Here is a 25431-nt window from a genome sequence, read left to right on the forward strand (position 1 = left end):
TTTACTGTCAATTGAAGTAAGCTGATGGGGAGAGAAATTACATGTGGGTGCTTTTCTGCCGTGCCTACTCTGAATAGCACCGTTTTAACATAAGACAGGTAGAACCAGGCCCTTCTTTGTTGAAGTTAATTGCAAATGTGTAAGGAAATGGCTGTAGAATGGAAGCAGTCATCTTATTGTGGCTAAACAAGCGACTGCTTCTCTGCCAGGCTGTGACAAGTGAAACACATTAGATCAAACCACCAGTTAAACCACAACTCCTTGATGGTGATTTTCTTATGCACAGTTTCATAGTGGTTTAAGCTAATGGATTTTACTTACCAAATGGATTCTTCTAGGGTATGCACTTTGCCAGTTATCACAGCTCAGCTGTTGAGTAGTAATTCAATAAGACAAGGTAATTAAATCATTTCTGACTTTGTAAGTATACCATATGTAAGGATAGATGTTGACTTCATTATTAAAAACTTTATTCAGAAGATCAGATAGAATTGGTTTTGTTGATAGCTTGGCATGCTGAATCAGGCTTAGAAGGGCCTGATAGTAGACAATGTTATCTTTGGAGGGTTTTAATACCAAACTTAAGTGTTAGAGGGGTGCCATTCTAGAGATATAAATTAGAGACATAATCAGTGCATGGCAGAATTAGTATAATGGCAGAACTTGCATACAAGTATTTTAAAAATAAATAGTGTTACTTTCACCACTTTTATTTGCTACATACTTAGGGATATAGCTATTGTGATATATGCCTTCTGCAAAAAAAAGTTGTCTATTCCTATGTTTGACCTATTTATCATGTGATTTTTTAAAAAATTATTTATTTTAGTGTATGGCTCTGCATTTTTTTTTCCTATTTTTATTATCTATACTTAACATGATGAAATGTTTGCTGTCCTTTTCATGAGATATATTTTTTAATTCTACTTCAAAACTGAAGTATTCTGATAACATTTCTCTAATCATAACACTTACCATTGTTGTTTGCCTTTTCTGAGATGTGATTAGGATATTTTTAAGCAGAGCAAAAAATACATTTTTAATATGACCTAAGATGAATAGTGAAAACATGTTCCAGCTTTGTGCAACTGCTGACTATAAAAGCTCTCATGCCGGAGTACTATAATTATGTCTTAGGAGTGTAACACTTTTTAGATATTTTGATAATTCCATTCAGCTGTGAATGACATGATTGGCTTGCTTACTAGAGATGGAGACTTGGAGAGGGAATGTAACTCCAAGACATAATTGCTGAATAGACTTGGCCAAAAGAATTAAGCTGTAGTTATCACAGCACACTTGTCTTGCTTTTAGGCATCCATTTAATCTAACTAAACAGTCAGTAAAATCACACACTTATCCTCCCACCCACTCACTTAGGACCCAAAGATGGAAAGGAAGGTAGGAAAGTATCACATGCATGCTGTGGTTTTGTTCCTGAACAAACTTTTGATCTTCTGCTGAAATAATTCTTTCTTGCTATCTTAAAAGGATTTTTTTTGGCTCTTACATAAGTATCTTTTTTATTTCTTCTATTTTTTAAAGAGCTACCACTCTGTTTTTAAATAAATAGCCTTAAAATGTTCTTGAGCTAACTTCTTTCTTTCTTTGTATGACTGCTATTGATATTTTGATGCCTTAGAAGTTTTGCCAGTAGAGTTCACAGAGTTCAAGTTAAACTGATTCTTACGCAAAGCGTAGTTTCAGGCAAGTTGGAATGAGGATCATAATGCAAATATTTTGAGTCTCTAATATTAATTTGGAAATCTCTTGAACAGGCTTCTACATGCAGTCTGTAGGAATTGCTATTGAGACAAAATGATCTGAAGGGTTGCGTCCATTAGCTATTTTGCAGCACTTTAGCAAGACTAAAAAAAATCATTCAGCACATTCATTTGTTATTATATTAGGAAAAAGATCACTGTCTGCTAGTCTTTCTGGTTGTACTGTGCCATCTGTGCTTGTAAAAGTAATAATAAGCAATGAATTGCATATGCCATCTGTAGTCAGATCTTTAATAACAATTAGGTAATAATAATCCCCAAGAAATCTCTTGTTAACTGTGATAATTGATTAAATGTAATTATTTTGTATAATAAACTCTAATCAATGGTTTACAATGCTGATAATGTCTTTTTCCCCCCTTTTTTCCACAGTAAATGCCCCAGCATGTTTGAGCAGCTGTGCAGGAAAATTACTGATTTTCCTGGGTTAATGACTGATTTTCTACCCAATGAAAATCGAAGACATGGTCTGTTAGGTTTATAATCAGTTTTTACTCTTTTTTTCTGAACAAGGTACAATGTAAATATAAAGGAACACTTGGCAAAATTAATTACTTCAGAGTAACTCCTTATAAGTTTAAGGGTGAACAAAGATTAATTATTCAAGTAAAAACTACATTGCAGTGCACTGCAGTATCAACAGATTGTTCTGTAGCAAAGGTGTTTCCCACAGAACTGGTGACAAGAAATAACCCCAAGACATAGAAGGTGGTCTCTTGATTTGTTTGCAAGTCCAGTCCTAAGGCCCCAGTTCTGCAAAGCCTCAGGCCCTGAATCAGGTGAAGCAGTCTATCATTTGATTAATGCCAGCATGTGCCTGAATTCCAACTAAAGTTAAGTATGAGTTTCAGTGTTCTAGTGACCTGAATCTTTGCACTCATACTTAATTCTGCACATATGAGTAGGGTCTTGTGCTCCTATTCATTTGCTTAAAGCTAAGCTTAAGCAACAGCATTTGTGAGATGAGGAACTGTATCTAAACAGCAGACTAGAATGTATGTCCCTCCCAAAAATACCTTGAGAACTGTTCAGACATGCCATTCCAAGAACAAGACAAAGAATTATATTTATATAATATAGTGTGGTAGTTTAAGAGGGAAAAAAGAATCTTGGGTTTAGTTACTATGACAATATGAATCTCTTCTGTATGACTAATGTAATTAAATCATGTACACAGCTGTAAAGAAATCTCTTGGATTTTTTTTTCATTGTCATTATTAGAGATGCATTACCGAAGGAAATGTGAGACTCAAAATCCACCTTACAGTAGTCACCAAACAATCATTAGATAGAAGGAATTCTGATTCCCTACAATGAGTTCAAACTGGTAGTCCAAAAGTAAACCAATAATCCAGAAGCGTGCAGTATGGTAAGATTAGAGAATAAATTAGACATCTGCATGCAATTGCAGAGCTACAATCTCATTGGGATCACAGAGACAGGATGGGATAGCTCCCACGGCTGGAGTGCTGCAGACACAGAAGTGTTTCGGTTGGAAGGGACCTCTCTGGATCATCTAGTCCAGCCCCACTGCTCAAGCAGTGTCAGATAGAGCCGGTTGCCCAGGACCGTATCCAGTCAGGTTTGAAATATCTCCGTGGATGGAGGCTCCACAGCCTCTCAGGGCAAACTGTTCCTGTGTTTGTCTACCCTCACACTAAAAAGTGGGGTTTTTTCTTGTGTTCATACTGGATTTCATGTATTTTGGTTTGTGCCCATTGCCTCTCATCCTGTCACTGGGCACCACTGAAAAGAGCCTGGCTCGCCCATCTTCAGTTGCTCCATTAGGTATTTGTAGACTTTGATAAGATCCCCCCCGAGCCCTTGTTCTCCAGGCTGAACAGCCCCAGCCTCTCCTTGCAAATCCAGAGTGACAGAGAGCAGAATTTGTAGAGGAACAGTGATCACAACTGAACCAAAAGGGTTTCTTTAAATTGTGTTTCTCTGGAATAAACTTATTCATGAGGAGTTCTGATATTTTTTTTAAGATTTTGTAAATGAAAATACCTTAAAAATCAGCCCAATTGAAATATCTCAAAATCAAAACTTTGAATTTCTTTTGCAGATATTTGTTGTCGGTTTTTACTTGCTCTGTAAGATGAGTTTGAGGTCTTGCAACTGGTCTTGCTCCCTGATTTGCACCAATTGGTCCTTGTATATAGACCAAGAACTAGGTGGAGTAAGAGGAGGATATTACTCTAAATATGCTTAGAATAAGAGCATTTATTCAGGAACAGACCTACACAGAAAAGCTTATTCTAGCTTGCTACTCTGTAGAGTCCCAAAAGAATTTGTGGACCAGGATATTTAATGTTTTTACGATATAAAATTCATGTGTTTTAAACAGTAAATATTGATTTTGTCATTCAGGGCAAATTATTGCTAAATATGTAAATGAACTGTATACATTACTTGCCTGAAATTCTAATGCAATGGAAATCACACTCACTTTTTCTTTTCAGTAAGTAACCACTTGATCCTAAAGTGATCCTAAATTTCATTTATGTTTGTACTTGCATTTTGAGTCCATTTCAGGTTAACTTTCACCTTCAGAAATTAATACAAGTTTTGCTGGAAAAGCTTGTTCCATGTACATTTAAAAATGAGGAGACCTGACATTCTTTAGACTCAGAGCCCATCTGTTTTGCGTTTTCCTGGTATGTCCCATGAGTTTTTTAAACTCGTAGGGCTTCCAGTATTACTCTGCATATGCTAACTATTTTCAAGCAAATACTTTGGGTATGCAGATGTCATATAAATGCTAATACAATGATATCATTTCCAGTGCTTTTCAGTTCAGTGCAAACATTTCCTACATTGTGCTTAATATTGTTTATACTCATTTATTTCTCCTGTTTTCATGGATGTGCAAAATAAAAGGGGGAGAGGGAAAATACATATTGAATGTTGTATGTAGGCTTCAATTTTTCTCAAAATGGTAATTTTTATTTTAAAATATACATAAAGATTATTACTTGTGGCTTAAATTCAGTCTCAGAAATTAACTACTTAATAGGTTTGTTATTGGAGCTTACACTATAGTCTGTCCCAGCATCATTATCCTAAGATAAATATAACAGTCAAAAAAGAAAACACTTGGAAATAATTATAACCCAAAACAAAGAAAACATTGCAGACCCACGATCTGTGTTCTGTGTAATTTTGTTCTTCTCTGGATAATACACAGAGTATTGTTTGCAAGAAGATGGAGGTAGACACCGAAATACTTGAAGAAACATGAAGGGGTTTTTGAGAAAGTTTTCTCAATTCAGCTGAAAGTGAGGTACCAGACAACAGCATAGTTTTTATATCAACATCTTTAAAACAGCTTGCCTATTTTCTTGTTGTAGCTACAGTGAAATGCCTTATATACGCTTCTATAAATGAAAGGAAACAATGGATTATTTCCTGTATTGTAAAACTCGCTGTTTCAGCAGTCATCTGACATGAGAATGTATGAGCCCTTTTTCCAACAGCATAAGCCAGGATAATTAGTAGTATACCTGACAGGACTAGGGGAGGATTAAACTAATATGCATACATTTTCAGAGAGCATCACCAGTATTATAAATGATAATATAGACAGCTTGTTGTAGACTTGCAGTTCCATCAGCAACTGTACAGTACTTAAAGTTTAATAGATAGAAAGGAGCCAATTTACATCATTTTTAGAATAGCCCTTTGCCCATCACAGTGACGGCCGATCACCTTACACAGAGACTCAGCTACTTGGTTCTCTTGGCCTATAATTGCAGTGTGAGGCATGCATTTTCCCAAGTAGATCCACAGTTTAGAACAGTATGTGCTGCAAATTATTGCTTTACTTTGCAAGATGAGTAATTCCAGAAGGCCCAAACCAGTTCCCAGCAAATATAATTCATCTGGATATTTTCTTACGGTGTGATTTGTATAGTCCAGAGCGTAGACTAGCCATTATGGAGGTTTTCAAGAGGTGGTTCTCTGTTTTGATAGCTTTATTGTTGTTTTACATTAACATAGATAACACAAATATTGAAACACTGATGACATCTTCAGACTATAAGAGAAGTGTTACAAACCAGTGTTTAATAGTACTGTGGCTACCTACCTGTTTTTAATTTTGGAGACTTAAATCTTTATTTATATTTTATCTGGTGGATTGGAAGACATTACAGCTTGCATTTGCTCATTCTTTTCCCTTTAATTCATTATGAATGTGTTGGAGTGGCTCTTAACCATCTCTCTGTAGTCTGCACAAGCAAGCAGGTTTCGAGCTGAGAGATGACAAGAGATGAATTGTTCTTCAGCAGAGGGAAGGAGGGGTGAGTGGACTGACCCAGACAGGGGCTTAGCAGAATAAATTGGAATAAACCAGGCAGCAGATGCCATTGGATAATGCCCGGTCCAGTAACAAACCTCTGGCCAGCAACAGGAGGCTACTGTGGAGGTTTTCCACGTTACCCCTGCTTTCCACCGTGGAAAAGAAAACAGGGGGAAGAGTGTTCTGTGGTAGCACTGACGGCTCATTTGACATTGTCAGGCAGGTCAGCGCATGCATAAAATCTCTGACCCACTTTTTTGGGTGCCAGGACACCAGTCTAGGCTCTTGGGAAGGGACAGTAGCTGGTGCCCTGTACCGGTAGAGTACACAGATGCTAATATGGGTCTGTGTCAGCTGGAAAGGCTTTTCCACAACCTTTCCAAAAGATGAAGAGAGGTGGTAGGGGAGACAAGCTGCTGAGTGGGAGTAAAAGGGACTTCAGACAGGAGAATCTCTAAAAGGTTCAAAAGGAGGATGCCTTCCTTAAAATAAGTGTAAGACGAGTGGTGACATGATTCCTCAGTATTGGAAGAAGGGAGGGAAAAAAAGTGAATTTTGGGGCTAATTTTTCTGGACTATTTTTCTTTTTCCTATTTGAAAATCAAGCTGTGATGCTGAAAAGCTTCCATAAAATTACAGTGCTAGAATTACAGCATTGATCTGCCTCAGGGGAAAAACTCACAACCCTTGTAAGAGAAATGGTAAAACACCAAAATCAAGATGGCCATCACAGTTACAGCTGCCAGAGATCTGTCCTAAACAGCAGAAGTACTTCGCCACTCAGGTGGGACCACTGGCCCACAGAGCAGCTGATAGAGTAGGAGAGAAGCCCCTTGTCTTATCCTTGAACACTCAGCTGCAATTTGCATGAAATGCAGTTCTTGGTCGATGACTCAGGTCACAGGGATGAATTGAAAAACTGACACACTTGGCACAAAATTTGTGCAAGAGGTGACTATGCAGGGAAGCCAAAAACGACCAGTGAACCAGGAGTTCTCCAGGCTAATTCATACACTAAATTAACAACCAGTGGAAGGTCAGTCAAAACCAAATTTTGATGAAATAATCATTAGTCAATGTGCTTTTTTTCGTATATTATTGTATAACATGTCATGTATTCCCTGCCTGAGGAGTCTCACGAAGAATGAGGTAATCTTTAGGCCAGAATCATACTACACACCTGCCATGAAACTGTCTACTGAAGCTTTAAAAGAGAAACACTTGTCCAAAAATCTACAGATACAGGAGACTCTTTTCCTTTACTCCTTCCCTTTTCACAAAATCAGATTCTCAGATGGTATGTATCTACGTCAAATCCACAGAAAAAAATACTTGTTCATGCAGCCCTGGATTTCCACTCCTTCCCTAGCAGCTTTACCTTGCTCCTCCACCTTTCTTGCCACAAAACTAACATATAATGCATTTGCTTCTTACAAATCTCTTGGAAAAGTAAAGTTTGCGAATAATTTGTAGGAGTTGTGCACGATAACTTATACAGCAGTTATGAGAGAGTTTTTAAGGTAAGTAGTGCATTGCAAAAGACCAGTTGTTTTGATTCAAAAGCTTGAGGAAACTGAAGATCCCAAAGGCATTTATGAAATTAAGAGCTAAAGCTTCAGTGGAAGTTATGCTTTGAAATGCTTTATGAATCTGGATGATGCCAAATCTGAGCCATCCCCTCATAGGAGAGAGTGGCCCAAGAGACAGAGCTGAACCTGTGCAAATGGTGGTAACTCACAGGGCAATCTGAGAACAGTGGCATACAGAAATGTCTGTCCCCAGCAGTTAGCCAGTGTTTCAGGGCTCTCTGTGTTAGGAGAGAGTGATGGTAGAGTCAGATACTTGTTTTATGCAATCCTTTGTATAGGCAGAAAAAGTTCATATGGCCCAATCCCCCTAAACTCTGTAGCAAAGTCAGTTGGAGGCACTTGCTTTGTCATCTGTTGCAAGTCTTTCTGCACTTCTACCAGAAGACTTACTTTTTTCAGGAGTGCATTGAACTGCTTTTGCACTGTTTGTGCACTCTTTGTGCTGAGTGTCTCAACAGCATCCACTCCTCCTTCTTGCTTTCCTCTTAGCGTGCTGTTATTTCTCTGTCTGCACTCAACATGTTTCTGCTGTTCAGCTTTCACATTCACATCCAACCAATCCCTTTTACTTCACGGCACCAAATGGTATTTGTTGAATTGTATTAGCTTGTCCCTGCCCACTCTTACGCAGTAGCTTCTTTTGTTTCAACTATTCTTAACCTAAGGGGAATGTAATTGCCCTCTCATTTAGCCTGGAAGCATGAAATGGAAATATAACAACACAAAATGAGTGCACTGGCAGATTTGGCATAAATTCTAGGTAAAAGCTGATTATCACAGAAACAAATTATCTAGCTGCAGGGACAGAGAAGGGTTGAATTTCAAATTGAACAGACTCAAAATGTATTAAAATCTACTGGATTTGCAAACCACAGTGGAAATGTGGGGCTGTACCTACACAGAAGGAAGGCATGGGTTTATCTCAGATACAGACTTTATGTGTTTTATGACAAAATGTTGAATATGATTCAACACTTTGGGGAGGAAAAAGTTGTGGCAAAAGATGTGTCAGCTGCTCCTGTTCTATGAAAAGAACATATATGAATTTCTTGTTAGTTTGGTCCTGCTAGCCAACTTCATGAAACAGTGCTTTCTTCCACTGTTCTCAGGGTTTGTGTGGCAGAAAATCAGAGGTAGTATGCAGTCTGTTGATCTAGACTTTCCCCATGCCCTCCAAAAAAGTCACACTTGCAGATAAATACTTCTCTGTCTCTATGTAGGTTGTAGAGAACTTTCACAGTAGTATTGTACTAAAACAGCTCTTACAGTATGATTGTTGTCAGAAAGACTTCATAGATCGCAGTCAGGGCATTAATTTCACTGATTTGGCAATTTAGGGCAAATTCCCTCCTCTACATCAGTGTTTTGATTTGAAGCAACAGTGCAGTTTTGAAGGACTGTATCCTTGATTGTCCCTTTATATCAGTTTGACTTGCAAAGCCATTTTGTTGCATGAGTGAGATTCCTTTCGGAAGAATTAAAGCTTGAATGACTGTTCTAGATGTGCATCTTCATATTAAAACCACAACAGAACAACGCAGTCCTCACTGGGAATGGTCCAGAGCGATAGGGGAGAAAAACAAACCCGCAGACGGAGAAGCCTGGAGACTCTAGCAACACACCTACAGAATCTGACTTCTCTCTGGAGAGCCTGTCCTTCCAGCTGGGCACCACCACAGTTACCTCCTGCACAGCTGTTTCACACATTCGTCCTTTGAACCACGTCAGGTACCTCTGAGACCCAACAAGTAGGATTTCTCTATTGGGTTTTACACTGTGGTTTTCTTCCCTCTCGTCATTTGTGTTTTAATGTTCTGATTTTTGAAATTGCATGTTTCCTTATCCTCTGAATAAGGTAAAATCTTATGCGAAATTCAGACAAGATTGATTACAATACTCATCAAGCTTAGGACATTTGGGCCAAGCTGCAAAATAAAATCAATGCCAGTTGGTGCCTTTCATAATCTGTTTACTTCCTGTGTGATGCTATTAAAATGCTTCATCTCCAGGTAATCTTATTGGCCTTTGCATTTATGCTATGGCTGACAGGATTAGCTCTGAAAAGCACTTACATATTACCTGTGATATAAACACGTAGATTAGTAGAAGGTGCTTTAGGCTGAAGTTGTTGGGGTTTTTTTTTGTAATTTATGTACTGGATGCCAGGAGCAGGACACATCCTCTTGTACAGGTAAAACACTTATCACACAGGCAGATGTTTTGGAAAGAACCTACTCCTCTTCTCAAAGGCCTTTTTGAACCCTTTCTGTGAGAAAAATCTGCCCTGAATTTTCAGCAACAGACTATTTGAACACCTGGTGCCAGTGTAGCTTGTCCAGCAGCACACTCCAGAAGGTGCAAGGAAACAGGCAGGCACCAAGCTGACAGTTTTCACCCACTCTGTCTATTTGTCTAGCTGGAATGTGGAGCCATTTCCACAGTCTGAGTTTTATCCACCTGGTAAGTAAATTTTGCTGGAGACCCTAGCTTTCCATGAAGAATACAATCGAGGAATGCAGGAAGCTATTGTTTTGCTAAAGATCACAATGAATACTTGCTAAAGTTGGGAGATAGGACACATTATATATGTGATATATAGTACATGTTATTGTAAATATATACACACAGTAAGACACATCTCCCAAGTACACATTCATGTAGCTAGACAGATCGATCTTCTATATATACAAATGCATATAGGGGTGTGTGTATATATATACACATGTAAACTAGCAAGGGGACTCGCTAAGGGCTTCGTTTCTATTAGTCCAGTACTCCTTTTCAGCTAGTCTTTCTCTGTTACATAATATGTAAGTTGATATCCTTGACATTGTCATAATCAGTATTCATCAGTCTAACAACAAAAGGGGTATACCTCTCACTGCAGTAGTTTTGGGCGTACTGTTGTAGCAAAGGTTCATTAAAGCTTTTCTCTTACTGTTTTTCTTATGTTTACCAGCAGAGGTATATTCTTCAGCTTAAGATGCTAGGTGATATCTGAGCGTTTGGTTCTTGTGATGAGGTCTGTTTTCTAAATCAGGATATTTATTTTTCTGCAGTGCTAAGCATTCACCCTTTTGTTGCTTCCTTGGCTTAGATTGCTGAGGTTATTTTGAGATCAGTTTTCATCTCCTATTTAAATTATATGGCTGCTGGTTCAAATCCAGATTGGGTCAGTAATTCTGCCATATACATGAAACAAGTTCTTGGCCTGAGCCGATTATTCCTGTTGAAGAGGCTGTGATGCTACAAGGAAACAATAGCGGTTCCTTTGGCTTCCTTCCTGCAAGCCTCACTGGAGACATTACTGAAGAGGTATACAGGATGATCCCTCCAAGTCAGGACGGAGAATTGCGATGCCTTTATAAAAGAACTGTGGAAAGAAAGAAAAAAAAAAAGCCTTTTGCTGCAAATGTGAAAGAGTTAATCTACATACGAATAATGACTCAAAATTCTTATTTGCTTACAGGTGCAATCTATTTTAAAATTAAATTTTACAAATAAAAATGGTGACTTGTCAGCCATGACAAATCATGAAGGAAAATAAGAATTACTGGAAATTGTAAAGAAGTACTTAAAACTCTCTAACATTAGCAATGACCCTCTGTCTTTTAATGTTTCCTTCCTCACTTTAAAGAAACTCTTTGTTTGACACTGATATTTTGGTTCCAGCCAGGTACAGTGGCAAGCAAGATCTGACTGATTTCTGTCACGCAGGTGATAAGGTTAGTAAATGCTGACAAGCTTTATTCTGTGACTGTTTTTCACCTGGGAGGTCTCTACTCTGAGAGGAAATTTCAGTCTTGATAGCACTTGCCTAGGTAGCAGGAAGCCCTTTTTTGTCAGATGTACACCTCAGATTAAACCTGGAGACTTCTTTTCTTCTTCAGCACGTGTATTTCCAGTGCATGTTTTAACTTCCCGCCCAGGCATGTAGTTTTGCCGTCGTGACACCCAGTAGCGGGAAGGAGAAGTTCCTAGCCTCTTCCTAAAGGTGAGGAAGCAGCGGGACAGCGTGGACACCCTTGCGGCGAGATGCCGAGCCTCTGCCAAGCTGGGGCCCATCCTGCCCCTGGTCCCCACAGCTGCCGGCGCGACGCGCTCGGGCTGCCACGCCGGTTCGGATGGCCTCCCGCCCAAGAGCCGTCCGAGGGGCCAACGGCCCGGACTGGACGTGCGCGGGGTGTCTTGCAGGGACGAAGGCTTTCTTTCCCAGAAAGCCGGGTGGCCGTGCTGCGCTGTGCGGCGAGGTGCCGTCGGGTCGAGGTCTGGGAGCCACAGTCGCGCCGGGGGTGGGAGAGGAGAGAGGTTTCCCTGCGGCCGCTCCCCTCCGCGGCTCGCTCTCCGCGCCGCAGCCCGGAGCAGCCTCAGGGCTACCCAACGGTGCCCGCGTGGGCTGGATCGGCTGTGCCGCCACGACGAACCGGGGGGGTGTTCGGTACGGGGGGGAGCAGGGGCAAGCTTTACGGCATCAAGGGTTTGCTGCCAGCAGCCAGCCGGCAACCGCGCACCCAAGAGGGGCTTTGACGCATTTCCGTGAAGATGGGGGAGCAAAGTGGAGCTGATAATCTGCCCTTCTGTACGATGCTCTGGAAGTTACCTGGATACTCACTAGACTGGAAAACCAACGCGGGATCTTAATAAATATGTAATGAAATAAGCCTTGTACCATTTATGAGTAATGAAAATGGAATGTGCCTGATAACATGAACCCATCAGTAAACAATCATGCTTTGAAAGGACACTGCCAGAGTCGATCGGCCACAGATTTGAACTTTTATTCTTGTCTCTCAGTTTCTAAGAGCACGTAGATCTCATAATATCAACTTACATGTTTGGAGCAACCTTATCGTTCTGTAGCAAATAAAGCAGCATTGGTTTTTCAAGGTAAAAAATAAAAGATAAGTCAATATTAGCATTTCTGCTGTCATTAGCTTTCCAGCAGAATAATGAATAAGGCATAAATCAGCAAACGATATAAAAAAATTAATATTCAGATTTTTACTAGAACACTATCAAACGTACAAATAAAATGTCTTTTCATTTTTTGAAAAAGGACTTCAGGTTACTCACTGAAACTGTAATTTCATACTTCAAGCCATGCCCATTCTCAATCTGATTCATGAAAGAAGCAGTGGGGTTTTGTGTCTTCATGAAAGAAGGACACTTCATTAGCTGTCTTCTGAATAATTAATTAATTACTTAGCAGCTGAAATAAATAATACAAATTTATATTGCTACTACCTAGTAGCCTGAACCTTGTTGTAATTTGAAATTGGAGACAGAAAAACGGATAAATTTGGATGTGAATCTTTGTATAAAAGGATTGGCTAGATTTGTCTTTGGGCGGGGGGGGGGGGGGGGGGGGGGGGGAAGAGATAATTTTGGAAGGAATAGGAAGCATTTTATAACGTTTTATCTGGTTTCCAGCGGTCTATGTGAAGAGAGAGCTTCTTTTCATATGTTAAATATTGTAATAGAAGGCTTCAGGAGCAAATAGAATATGTTTATTTACTTCTTACTTTTAAAAATAACATCAAAGTAGAAATTTAAAGAAGAACTATTCATATTCAATTATTGTAGAGTGGTAAGTAAACCTATCATCAGATATGGGTTTCAAGATGCATTTTCCCTATTTTTACACCTAGGAAGTAAAAAAAAAAGCCAGTTCTCCCCTCACACAACTTCTTTGTTGAAAATACATTAAGAGTATTTTGTATGCAAGGAATCATTCTTTCAGCCATACTGCTGAGAAGTGGAGGTTTTTAAAAGGAGTGCTTTGCTGGCTGTAGTGATAGCAGAGCTATCATTCTGTTAAAACAGGAAACAAGAATTATCATTATTCAATAAAGTTTTAAACAGGATCACTAATGACAAAGAATGTCAAATAGCCATTAAATTTCTGAAAATTAAAACCATCTGTCCCTTACCCTTTCACTGAGTCTAGCTCGACGTGTCATTTTAGTGTTCTGTCAAGCTACATCAGTCACTTTGCATTACACTACTCCCACAACATCGAGAGACACGGCAGGCCCTGCCTGGAATTGTGCCTGCCCTGGCTCAGCCTTTCTACAGCTTTTTGAATGACCAATTTTCCATCAACATTTTTAGTTCATGCTAAATTAGAGGCCTGCTCCTGCAAATCTTATGAATACATTTCAATTTTAAGGGCTTTAATAAACTCCTACTCTGTCATTTCCCAGGCAAACTCCCATTGACTTCCCAGGAGGCTTGCCTGGCTGACAACTGATTAAGCACAGAGTAAAAGCTTCAGGGTTTAGTCCACTATTTTCAGTGTGACTGATAAGAACAATTTGCCTGAATAAGGGAAGGAAATATACGACATCAGGTCATGATTCTGTAGGCATTTGTCACCACACCTACAGCTCACAGCTTTGAATAACTCCAGTGACAAGAGTCTCGCATCATTCTAGTTGCAAATGTTGTTGTTTCCATCTTAAAATTAGTTCTACTTTTAAAAATGTTAAGGAGATACATATTTTTCTGTCGTCTTTTCATTGGAAAAGGGGCTATTGTGTCAAAAGGCCTGAAATGTCTTGCAAGCCAAAAGGGAAGCAAGCTCCAATAAAAAATGTCTTGCTGGAAAGGTCTGATTGCTACACAAGAAGTATTCTTGTTGCAATATTTTGGTATTTCTGCAATATTTCTCTGTTTTAAGCAGAGAAAGAGGTATTCTTCTTGCTTGTGATGGATTTTGAATGGACAAATGAATTAAGGAAAACAAAACTTTTTAAAAATGTGTGTGTATTAAAATGAAGATTGATTGAATTACAGCTATAAGTCATATACAGCTCCCAGCCTTTCCATATGAAATTAAAGAAAAAGTTGTCCCAGGTTTGGGCTAGTAAAGCCGCCTGTTTCCGCTATACCTTTCCTAGGTAGACAAACCCTACAATGAATATAAAAGATAAATAGTCCACATGTTATTTATTTGTCCAAAGTTTGTAATTTTAGGTTAGATAGTGGTGAGAACAGAATTATTTTAAAAGGGTATAGAAGTAACTACTCTTAAATTGAGCACCAGGCTGTTCTGTCAACAGATCATAGATTCTGTACAACCTCTCCTGAAATTAATTAAAACTCAGGCTGCTGCACTTTTCACAGGTAGTTTGAACAGCATTGACTAGACTTGATCAGCCCAGAACACATTGGATCATTTTGCACAGTGGTGTAATTTAGAAGCTTTCGAGATTTAGAAAGTGTAAAATTTTTCTGTGTGAATTACTTTAGGCTAGGAAGTACTTGAAAGGTCGAATACCAGCTCCAGGTAAGAATTCAGTGTGGTCTTTCCAGTAAAAAAAAAAAAAAAATCGTAAGCTTGAGTAGCGTATCTGATAATCTATGTAGATCAGAAACTGTCTTCCATATGTCAGCTTTACAAAGGGAACTGTAGGAATTTAAGGATGACTAAAATGTGTTAGAAACAATGATTAGTACACATTATAACGTCAGTTATCTGAAAAGAAAAATGCTGACAATTTACAGGAAAAACCTTCCTGTTCTAACATTGGAGGCACTGAAATGCCTCTCCCTTGTTGCTGTTTTTCTCTTTCCATTGTTTTGCTATTTCAAGTCCTTAAATAAAAATTAGTTACTTCTGTTATTGCTTCTTGCCAAGTGTAAGGATCTGCTAGTTCAAACAACGTGAATTTAATAAAAATAATGTTAGACAGTGGAACCCAGTGATAGATATTTTAGACATAGGGGTTTTTTCATTCTTTTCCCTGTCCTTTTTGCATGCAGTATTATTAGTCTTTATTTTCAATATAAATCAAAGCATTATCACATTATGACCTCAAGGATAGTTAACCAGGATAAAGACTAGGAAAGCAGTGTTGTACGTTTAGAAGGCTTAATCAGCACAGTGCAACAAAGTAATGAGAATTACCTTTAGTTGTAGACCAGCGGGCAGTAGTATTTGAGAAGCCAGGAAAAAAATCTTGCAAACTCTTTATTTAGTTTCTTTTAAGTATTTGACCATTACAACCATTTGTTGAAAATATCTTTTTATTCATGAATTACACAGAGGTTATATCTTTATAAAGGAACATATCTCAGTAGTGAGAATGCGAGATTGTTTTAGTCTCCACATCTTCTAATTTCTGATAGGCTCACCTATTTGACAAGAAACAACTGGCTTTTGGACTAAATGGGAAAAAAAAAAGTCAAAAAATGGATTTTCAGACTGCAAAAATCCATTATGGTAATTTAGTCTGACCATCCACATAAAACAGACTGCATGATCCATAATTATCTTAATCATAACTTCTGGCTGAACTATAGGACATACTGCTCAAAAAAGAGGTCTGTGGCCAATTTGAGAACAAGCAGTGATGGAGAAGCAACTATATCCACAGGCAAGTTGTGCTCATGATTGATTATCCACACTGTTACAACCTGCATATTAACTCTCATTTGAATTTGCATAATTTCAGCTTCTAAATACAAATCTCAAGGTATTATACATGGTTGCAATATTACCTTTGATATCCCATCCAGACACTTCAGATTGCAGCTGGCCAGACTATTCCTTCTGAACAGTCATCAGGTATGCCACTTTTCACTGTTTATAGGTGAGCATTGATCATTATTTTTATGGATTTGTAGTAATTGCTTAACAAATGAGAACCCTGGACTTATTTGAGCTGAATGTTCCTGTGCAAATGCAGATCTCGGAGTGGTTTTCCTCACTTCGCCATTCAGTTGCAGCATCCCCGTTTCTCACTGTGTGATTGGTCACGTCATTAGCTATTTTAACAAAAATGTGACATGCATAAATGCTGTAATTCCCGCCTCAATGAGCTTATGAATGAGTCTCTGATGGGAATGTAACTATAGGGCTTGACAAAACAATAGACATGGGGAAACACCAGAGACACAACAGGGTGGGTTATTCCTGTAGGTAAATTAAAATAAATATGCAGAACACGAGGCTGTTTCAGGATTTTACGTACTGATAGGTAGATTTTGCAAGAATAAAAACTAGGGGAGTTGGTTAGCATAGAGAAAACACTGCAGTTTGGGGAGTGTGGAAGGAAGCATAGAAATAATTTTCAAACCAGCCCAAAAGAGGCAGTATGAAAGCTGACATCTTCAGAGTGGACTGTGCAAGGGTGAGATGGAAAGAGGCCGTCCATCAAAAGCACCACGCGATACACAGCAGAGCGAGCTATGTATACAGATTGCCTGCCGACAGTGCCTATCTCTCATTGTTAGAGAGGCCCATAGGGGGAGTATGAAGTGGCTACATTCCTAATTTAGGCTTCCTCAGTAATCCCATAATTACACAAGATGAATTCAGAACCTTGTGCCTTTTAATAATGCAGGGCTAGCCGCAGTTTCGCCCTGCAGGCAGAGAGACGCAGAAGTGTGAAGATCAGCTCAGACCTCAGCAGGCAATATCCCCTTTGGCCGTGCTCGGAGGCTGATCCCTCTCCCCAGATTCTGCTCCACGCCGCTGCGGGCACATCGTGCTACCTTTTGAGGCTGAGACAGGCTAAATGTGTCACTGGGACAGGGAGTTTGCTGCTGTGTCAGCATTGTCCTTCTGTCACACCACTCTCTTTGCTGCTCCTGCCCGTGCTGGGTGATGTATCTGAGGTTCCTTGAAAGCCACGGGCATTCATTCCCACTTGCTGTTTTTCTCATCTCAGAATATCCATGTCCTTAGCTCATGCAACCAAATGGTACACAGTGTCCAGGTGAGACCAGCCTGAGTGTGGCTTTCTGTTGTTTGCTTAGAAATCCTGTCTTCATACATGAATTTCCAGCTCTGTTCCGATAAAAGCACTTCTCCAGGTGAATTAAAGTTGATTGCATGAATATTCATAGGCAAAGAAAAAACATTAGTCTATACATAACAGGATTGCACATACTTGTTTGCAAATAGATTTTCCCAAGTATTAACCCAGTTCCTCTTGAGAAGATAAAATCACCACTCTCTTTTTTTCTCTCTTCTATAATAAAAATCTGCTTAGCTTACTTTCCCTTTATGCATTTCCACTGATGTGTCCCCCATCACCACGGCCATCACTGCGTTATGCAGTGCAATACTGGCAATATGGCAGGCATAAAATTGTTCTTATGCTCAGGTTTCATACAGGAAACTGATGTTAAATGACTTGTTGAAGGATGTTCTAAATGTCTGGAGCAGAACAAGGAGTTAAACTCAAATCTCCCACTTCCCCTGTCAGTGACATCTCCACTAACTTTTTTATTGCATCTGGTATCTTTGACAAGACCTCAGCTTTCTCCCCACCACTTTATTCTGCCAATGGAAAATAAATAAAGTGCATTTCTAGCCTGCTATCCTACCAAAGCCAAAGTTATCAAACACTACAGTGTTCTGCTGAGCAGTCTTTTTCCAGAGCCAGCAAGCCAGAGTTATTGTACTGGGCAGTACAAGGAACAAGTGTGCAGATATTGTGGTGTGCACAGGAAATGCCAGAAGAGGTTGTATGCATTGCAAGGAAGGCAAGAGGTCCTGAGATTTAAGTGCAGGAGGTGGTATAGAAACAGCCAGAGATAATTAAACCAAGAGGGAAGGGGATGTAGCACTGCGCTGACAGTTCAGCCTTTATACAGGAGACTAAAACATCAGTTGACTACGAGCAGGAATCACTGGAAACCAGGCTTCATCCCTGGCGGTATACACAGAACTATTGGTTAGAATGTGAGGTGCTTGCATGCGCTTCTGAGACACTGATGAACTGGGGGCGCCGATCTGGTGCTGATGCATCACTTCTATGAAGAGGAAAGAGAGCTAATGGTACAATATTCTAAATGCAAACAAATGTGTTGGCTTTTCTTTTTTTTTCTTTTTTCTTTCTTTCCTCAAAGTCACTGCTGTTCAGGTAAGGACAAGTTTGCCCTTAACCTGTAATTCACTGCATTTTTCTTTTCTTTTCCAGACCACTGGATTATAGCAAGCTCTGATAGCTATCGCTAACTTGTTTCTGACATCTTACTAGTCTTCCTCATGACTGAAAAAAGGAGGTTTATTTTAAGGGAAGGAGAGGGTGTTCTCCAATACCCACAGCTTGTTCATGTTATAGAAGCAAATTATGGCAAAAAGTCAGAAATATGTTTCTCGTTTACTTTAAGAGTAGGTTTGAAGCCGCATGTATGCAAGGCAATAGTGGTAACCTGTACTATCAATAATAACACACTCAGAAGCATATAAAGGAATTGTTTTAAAGTCACAGCATAACTATGTGTGTAAAAAAATGCCATGTTATATTACGCTATTTTTTAATGCATTTTTCATAAAATGGCAGAAACAGAATTCACCATTGTAAATAAATTAGTCACTGAATCCCTGGTTCTTTTATAGTAAACCCAGCAAATATCCCAAGAAGCTTTCTTGCCCCAAATGGAGTGCTCCTTAGGATCTCTGACAAGTGACAGGAATTTACAGATTGACACCTGACAGCTTTTATTCACAGCAGAATCCATTTTTCCCATGAGCAGTTCATGATAGCAGTTCCAGGAATAATTTGTAGGACAGAAACATCTTGCACAAATGGCAATGCTTAATCTAAAAGCATAAAATAGTAGGATTTTGTTTCGTTTGTCCTCACCTATAAATTCTTCAAATTATAAAGAGTCATTTAAATTGAGCCAAAAGAATGAAGGGATCAAATATTTTTGGAATTTTATAAACAGAAAATCTCAACCATATAAAAACTTGCCTGCCTTAGCTCTTATCTTCTTTGATCACTGACTGATTTATTTTTAACATGATGGGCTTAATAGTACATAGATTGTTTATACAAGCTAATATGAATTCAACTACATGGGCTCCAATGAACAGATGTTCTTTACTCTGCAATGTTGATGAGAATGTTCATCAATAAATGGATAGATTTATTCCTGAAAAGTGCATTCTGGCATTTGTTTTATTAAAAATAATTAAAGCAAGGCATCTCTTTTAATTTTGGGGTTTGTTTACTTGTTTGTTTGTTTATGTGGTTTAGATCCCATACCTTTTTGGTTCCCTTTTTCTTGTACTAAATGAAATTGTTTCAAATGTGCCTGTCACACAGTGACAGGCTATTGCAATATACTTCTAATGAGGGAGCTAAATACATTAAATAACTTTCTGACAGATTTTGGTGGTGGTGGTGGTGGTTGGACAGGTATTTGTTATTTTTTCTCTTTTTTTTTTTAACCTGTTGAGTTCAAATTGTCAAAACAAACAAACCCTGAACCTAAGAAATACCAACCCCATGTGAAAAAAAACTACCTAATGTAGGGGAAGGAAAAGACAAACAGTGCTTTTAAAGTCAATTTTACAAGCGGTGACCTCGACATTTCTTCTTTACTTGACTGAAATCGTCTGTTTAGAATGTATTATGGAAAACGCCTGACCTGTGAACTAAACCAAACATGCTGTAAAAATAGTGGGTTCCTTACTAATGTAAATTAGCAAGCCCGAATATTTTGTTGCACGGGGGTCAGTTGGAAACACTGTAATCTAATTACTCTTCAGTTTCATTTATGTGCACAGACATTTGCTCCTGTAACAGGGAAGACCGTTTCTTTTGGCAGCAGCCACGATGTGGAAGCCTCCAGTATTTGCAGGCTGATAATAGGACTAATGTGCTGGCGCCCTGACAGAGGGCACAGGAGGGCATGCTATTAGATAAGTGTTTCTGCTACATTACCCAGGCAGCATTGCCCTTCACAGAATGTTCCAGCCATTGTGCAGTTTGATATCACACAGCTATAGAATGCTAATGCCAACATAATTATGTATTTTGGCTTCCTTTTTGGCAATAGTCTGTACTTAAGCAAAATTTAGTACCATCTTATATGCTCCTACAACTGGATAATTAAAGGGCATTTCAGCTTTCAGAACAGGGAACTAATGATATGAAGATCAGTGGCTATTTAAAGAGTTATTCACTGTGCTTAGGGAGTCCTGACAATTAGGTCTGTTTTCAGGCACAAAATATATTTGGTAACAAAAGGATGACAGTTTGGTGCAATTTAGCCAAATTTATTTCTCCTAGGTTCATGTGTGTGTCACATAGGCTTCCTTGTATTTTCCCATGGCAAAGAAAACTCTTGCTTTTAAGTAGAATTTGCAGGTGCATAGCTTTAGTTTGAATGTGTGACAAACATTATGTGATAGAGCTCCAGGAAACTCATAATTAAGAGCGCATTTTCACAAAATGACACAGACCGGTAGCGAAGGAACAACGAGACACTTGCTCCTGTCCCAAAGGAATATGATGTTGTCACTGATCAATTTAAGGAAGGCTCTGTGCAGTACAGGATATCTTAAAATGAGACAAATCTGCAAAGAAGATGAAAGTATTAACTTGATTTATGGACCAGCTTTCTGACTTGTCCTCATGGGCACTCAGCTAGAAAGTTATTTTCAGTTCTTATCTATTGGTGAATATCAGCATAGAGATGTCCACAGAACACAGCTGGGAACTGCGTGTGTACTAACATGCTCTGAGCAAAACATGCTCCCTAGAAACTAATTCAATCCCAATAGCTGGCTTGGCCATGAATGTGTAAAGAAAAGCCTAGGTCGGATTCTTGTGTCAAACTAAGCGGTAACTCAAGGAGCAGGACTTGAGTTACCACCACGCAATTACAACGGTTTCAAGATTGATTTAAAAACATTAAATTACCGTGAGTTTAGCAGCACACGGTGCTTCTGCATGTGAACTGCTGCATTCCAAAGGAGGAACAGAGGCCATATGTGTTTTGAGTCTGCTCTTCCCCGCACGGCGGCAAGGGCGCGATCTGTCGGCGTCGTATTCCTTGCGAGCATGTGGCATCCACGGCTGCTCTCCGTGCCGAGGAGGGGCTGCCTGGCAGCTCCCCTCGAGCCTCGCTCCTGAGCCTTGTGCGCTTCCCGGGGAGCCTCTCCGTAGCCTTAGAAGGTTCCCTGGCTTCAAATGAGCCAAGTAAGCTCTGGGTGACAGCCTGTCACACAAAGCAGCTGCTCCTTCCCGCTCCCCTCGGAGGCTGGCTCCCGACCCCAAATTCTTGCGGCGTTCCGCCCCCGTGGTGTTTACACGGAGGGAGGGCCGGGAGCGGGGGGCCCAGGGCACAGCCGTGCCCCTCTGCCTCTTTGCCACTGTGGGCGGTGAGAGGGGTGGCTCAGAGCAGGCTGCGAGCGGGATGGGTTTTGCCACAAAATCGCTTGCCTGATTGCAGAAGGAGTCGTTATGCTCAGCTTCTCTGTGGCTCAGTATCTATTTAGACTGTAAATAAATAACGCATTCCCCCGTCCCACCCCCAAACTGGATCTGTAGCCTACGGAGGTTCAAGTGACAAAGCATTCCACGCAGCAGGGTTTGTATATCCTGGATTTGGATCCGTGTGTTCACAGCCGTATTCCGCATGGAGGCTTGGTGGCAACGGATCTTAAAGTAGCTCTTTCTCATGCAGAACTATTAGAATTAGTATGTTATAGCTGCTGTCCTCAGCTGTTCAGTCCTGTGGAGAAGTGTTTAAAATGATTGCACTTCTGCCTTCTTCATCCTTAACGCTGTTTGATTTTTGATTCACAGCTTATCAGAAACAGGAAGGTATAGCTCATCAAATAACATGCACCTGACCAAAAGTTCTTTAATTCTGATACCTGAAGGCTATCAGTGCTATGCAGTTTATTTGGCGCTGATGGACTAAGTAAAATTATGTGGTCAGCTCTTAAGAATCAGCAATAAAGTATTTTATACTTATATATTTACAACAGGAAGCCATGCTCACGAATTCCCTTTGAAAGGGGGAATCAGTGAGTGATTTACCCATTCTATGATGGGTAAAAATTGCTAGGAAAGCACAGCAGAAATGGAAACAAAGTCACCAACTGGTAAACTCTAATGAAATACTGTTTCTGAATATTGTTATATCAATGATCAATTTTCATCAAGCTTAATAGCAGTCATCGTCAAATATGGAAGTGTGTCAATTATTGTATATATCCATTTACTCACCTATGGTTCTGAGAACATTAAAAGTTAAGGATAATTAATTAGGGACCCCACAGCATCTCATTTTTAAAGTTTTGCCTTATGATTTTCAAAAGAAGCCACACTCCCATGCACCCGTGGCCTGAAGAAGGAAAGGAGCTCCGCACAGTGACAAGGGTTGCTTCAGTCCTAGCAGCCGCAGGAGGGTCTCCTGTTTCCTTCCAACACCTCTCCCACTTCTGTTCTTCCCTGCTCCTCTCCCCCAGTAAATCTGGTAGCAAGTGCAACCCTCTGAGCAGATGGGTGGTAAATACAGAGCTGGAGATTATGTCTGACAATTAAAATAAAAGTGTCTGACTCGTCATCATGAGTTACATTATCTAAAGACCTCGTACTGGGCTTCTCTTTTAAATGCCTACATTTTCTCAGTGTGCACATTTTTTCCTGACTAACCTTTTAAGAAAGCGCAGCGTTTAGAGATACCCACGTTTTGGAGTGCCAGACTTGATACCATATAAGGGTCTGTTTTACGGACGGATCCAAGAGCTCTCCCTCTCAAGGCAGGCCCCTCGCGGCAGCCCCGGGGTGGGCACGGGCTCCCGGTCCCCGACCAGCATTCCAGCCCCCGGCTCACACTGTATCTGCTCCAGCAACTGGGCGCACACAAGTGTTAGGCAGTACACCTGCAAAACCAGTTGGTCCCTATAAATTTTACAAGTGCAAATTCTAACACTTGCATGCCCTGCTGCTGCTGCTGCACTGCCAGCAGAGTTTACTCTCACAAACCGCAGGGAGGTTCGAGTGTAAAAATTTGCCGTAGCACATTTATGAGTGACTGCTCAACCCAGTGCCAAAAATTCTGCCATTAATGCTGTTATTAGAGGTCCACACCTTGCACCGTTCTACACCGATGCTAATAGTGCTCATGCTGAATTGGTCTTAAGCAAGGGAGGCTTGTAAGCTTTTTTCTAGATCTCATGAGGTGGAAAGTATCGCCACCGACAGATTTTGTATTTGGTTTGTGTTTACTGAAAACAAGAAGTCTGTTAACCTTGGCAGAAATCAATAAGATTTATCCCCCAAACCAATGGAATGTGACACACTTAACTCCCCAAAACTCTTGGCAGTATTTCATAATGAAGTATGTCACCACATTTTAGGTTTCTGAGCTGTTTTGTCTTGTTTTCTTTACTGGCTTGATGTTGCTCTAATGCTATTTGCAGATGACAACATTAGATAAATTTAAAGGCTATATGACTTAAAAGTTCCATGATATAGTTTTCCTGGCCTGAGAGCCATAAACAGAACTGAGAACAGGAATAAGCCTTTTATGAAAGTAGAATTCATACCTGCCAGCCAGCTGAAACTGGGTGCAGTTTGTTCCCAGATTTATTTTTTTAATTGGATACAGTTTGAGCAGATGCCTGTAAAGAGCCATTACATGGTAGCTACTTAGAAGGACCCTGTGAGGCACTGAAGTGCTGCTACAAACAGAAATTTAAAGGGCTAAAGACACACTTTTAATAGACAAAATGGCTGTAGAAGACATAAATACATTTTGCTGTACCATTCTTTCCTTTTTTAAGTGAAAGTGAAATCTAGAACAAAACCTATAATAAATACCAGCAATATTCAGTCTCCTCTTCTGCCAAATGCTGAGCCGCAGAAAGCGCCTGGGAAGAGTTCAGCACCAGACCGCTTCCTCTGCTACATGTGTCTTTGCACTCTTTTCTGCCCTATCAATACTATTTCATCCTTCCAGCTACAACAGTAGTAGCTAACCCCCATTGACTCATCCCAGACTCTCTACGTTGCCCTCTTCAGCCTTCTTACTCTTGGCTCTCTTTCTCTCTGGTTGGACCTTGGTAACTTCTCATTGAGAAGTTCAGCGTAGACCTGCTGTCACTGCTTTCCTCCTCTTAAACTCCTTTTCTAGCTCTCTTGTTGCTCTGCATGCTCTGGTGTCCTGACTTCTCCTTGCTGTTCACAGTTCTTGCCTCAGTTTTCTGCTCTTCACCTCCTAATAGGTTTCAGGCTACCCTGGCTCCTGACTTCCCCCTCACCAGTGCCCTCAATGATATCTGCGTGTCTCAAGAAGTCTCCAGCTGAAGGAATCGCCTGCATATTCAAACACCTTATACTTTCATTATTTGCTTTGTTATAGCCTTCTCCTTGACTTCTGGACCCCATGCTATCTTCTCCTGGTTCTCTTCTTCAATCGTTTGAGATGCGGTTGCTTCCCTCCCACCTTCTGTTGGTAGTCCATAGGGCTTGTACTATGGACTATCATTTAAATTTAGTCTGTTGGCTCTTGTTCCTTACCTTAATTGTAAAGATGTTTAATTCATATTCAACCTCCATAGTAAAATATCCCCAACACAGTTACCTCATTTGCAAACTTGATTAGATTTAAAAAAAAAAAAAGGTGTTTCAGAACTGCAAAACTTAACACAGAGGTAAACACTCTAACATACTACTTATATAGCATGTTTACCATTGCTCTCAGAATAAATCAGAAATGTTCTGCTGCCTGTCATAGGTACTATAGCACTGAACCGCAAACATCAAAGGGTATTCACCTTATCTCAAATGGCAGAGGTGTGCTATTTGTAATCTATTCCTGCTCTCCTCAGAACTCCCTCCTCTGCTGATGGTACAGGTTTTAAACTCTTGTATGAAAAAAGTTTTGCAGACTTTTCTCTTGATGGCTTTTGCACATTTGGATTTCATGTTTGGCCCAATCTTACCGCATCAAAATTAGGACAGAGTCGGGCACTGTCTCAGCTGGGAGGCAGAAACCA

This window comes from Accipiter gentilis, chromosome 31 (assembly GCF_929443795.1).
Source record: "Accipiter gentilis chromosome 31, bAccGen1.1, whole genome shotgun sequence".
NCBI lineage: Eukaryota > Metazoa > Chordata > Aves > Accipitriformes > Accipitridae > Astur > Astur gentilis.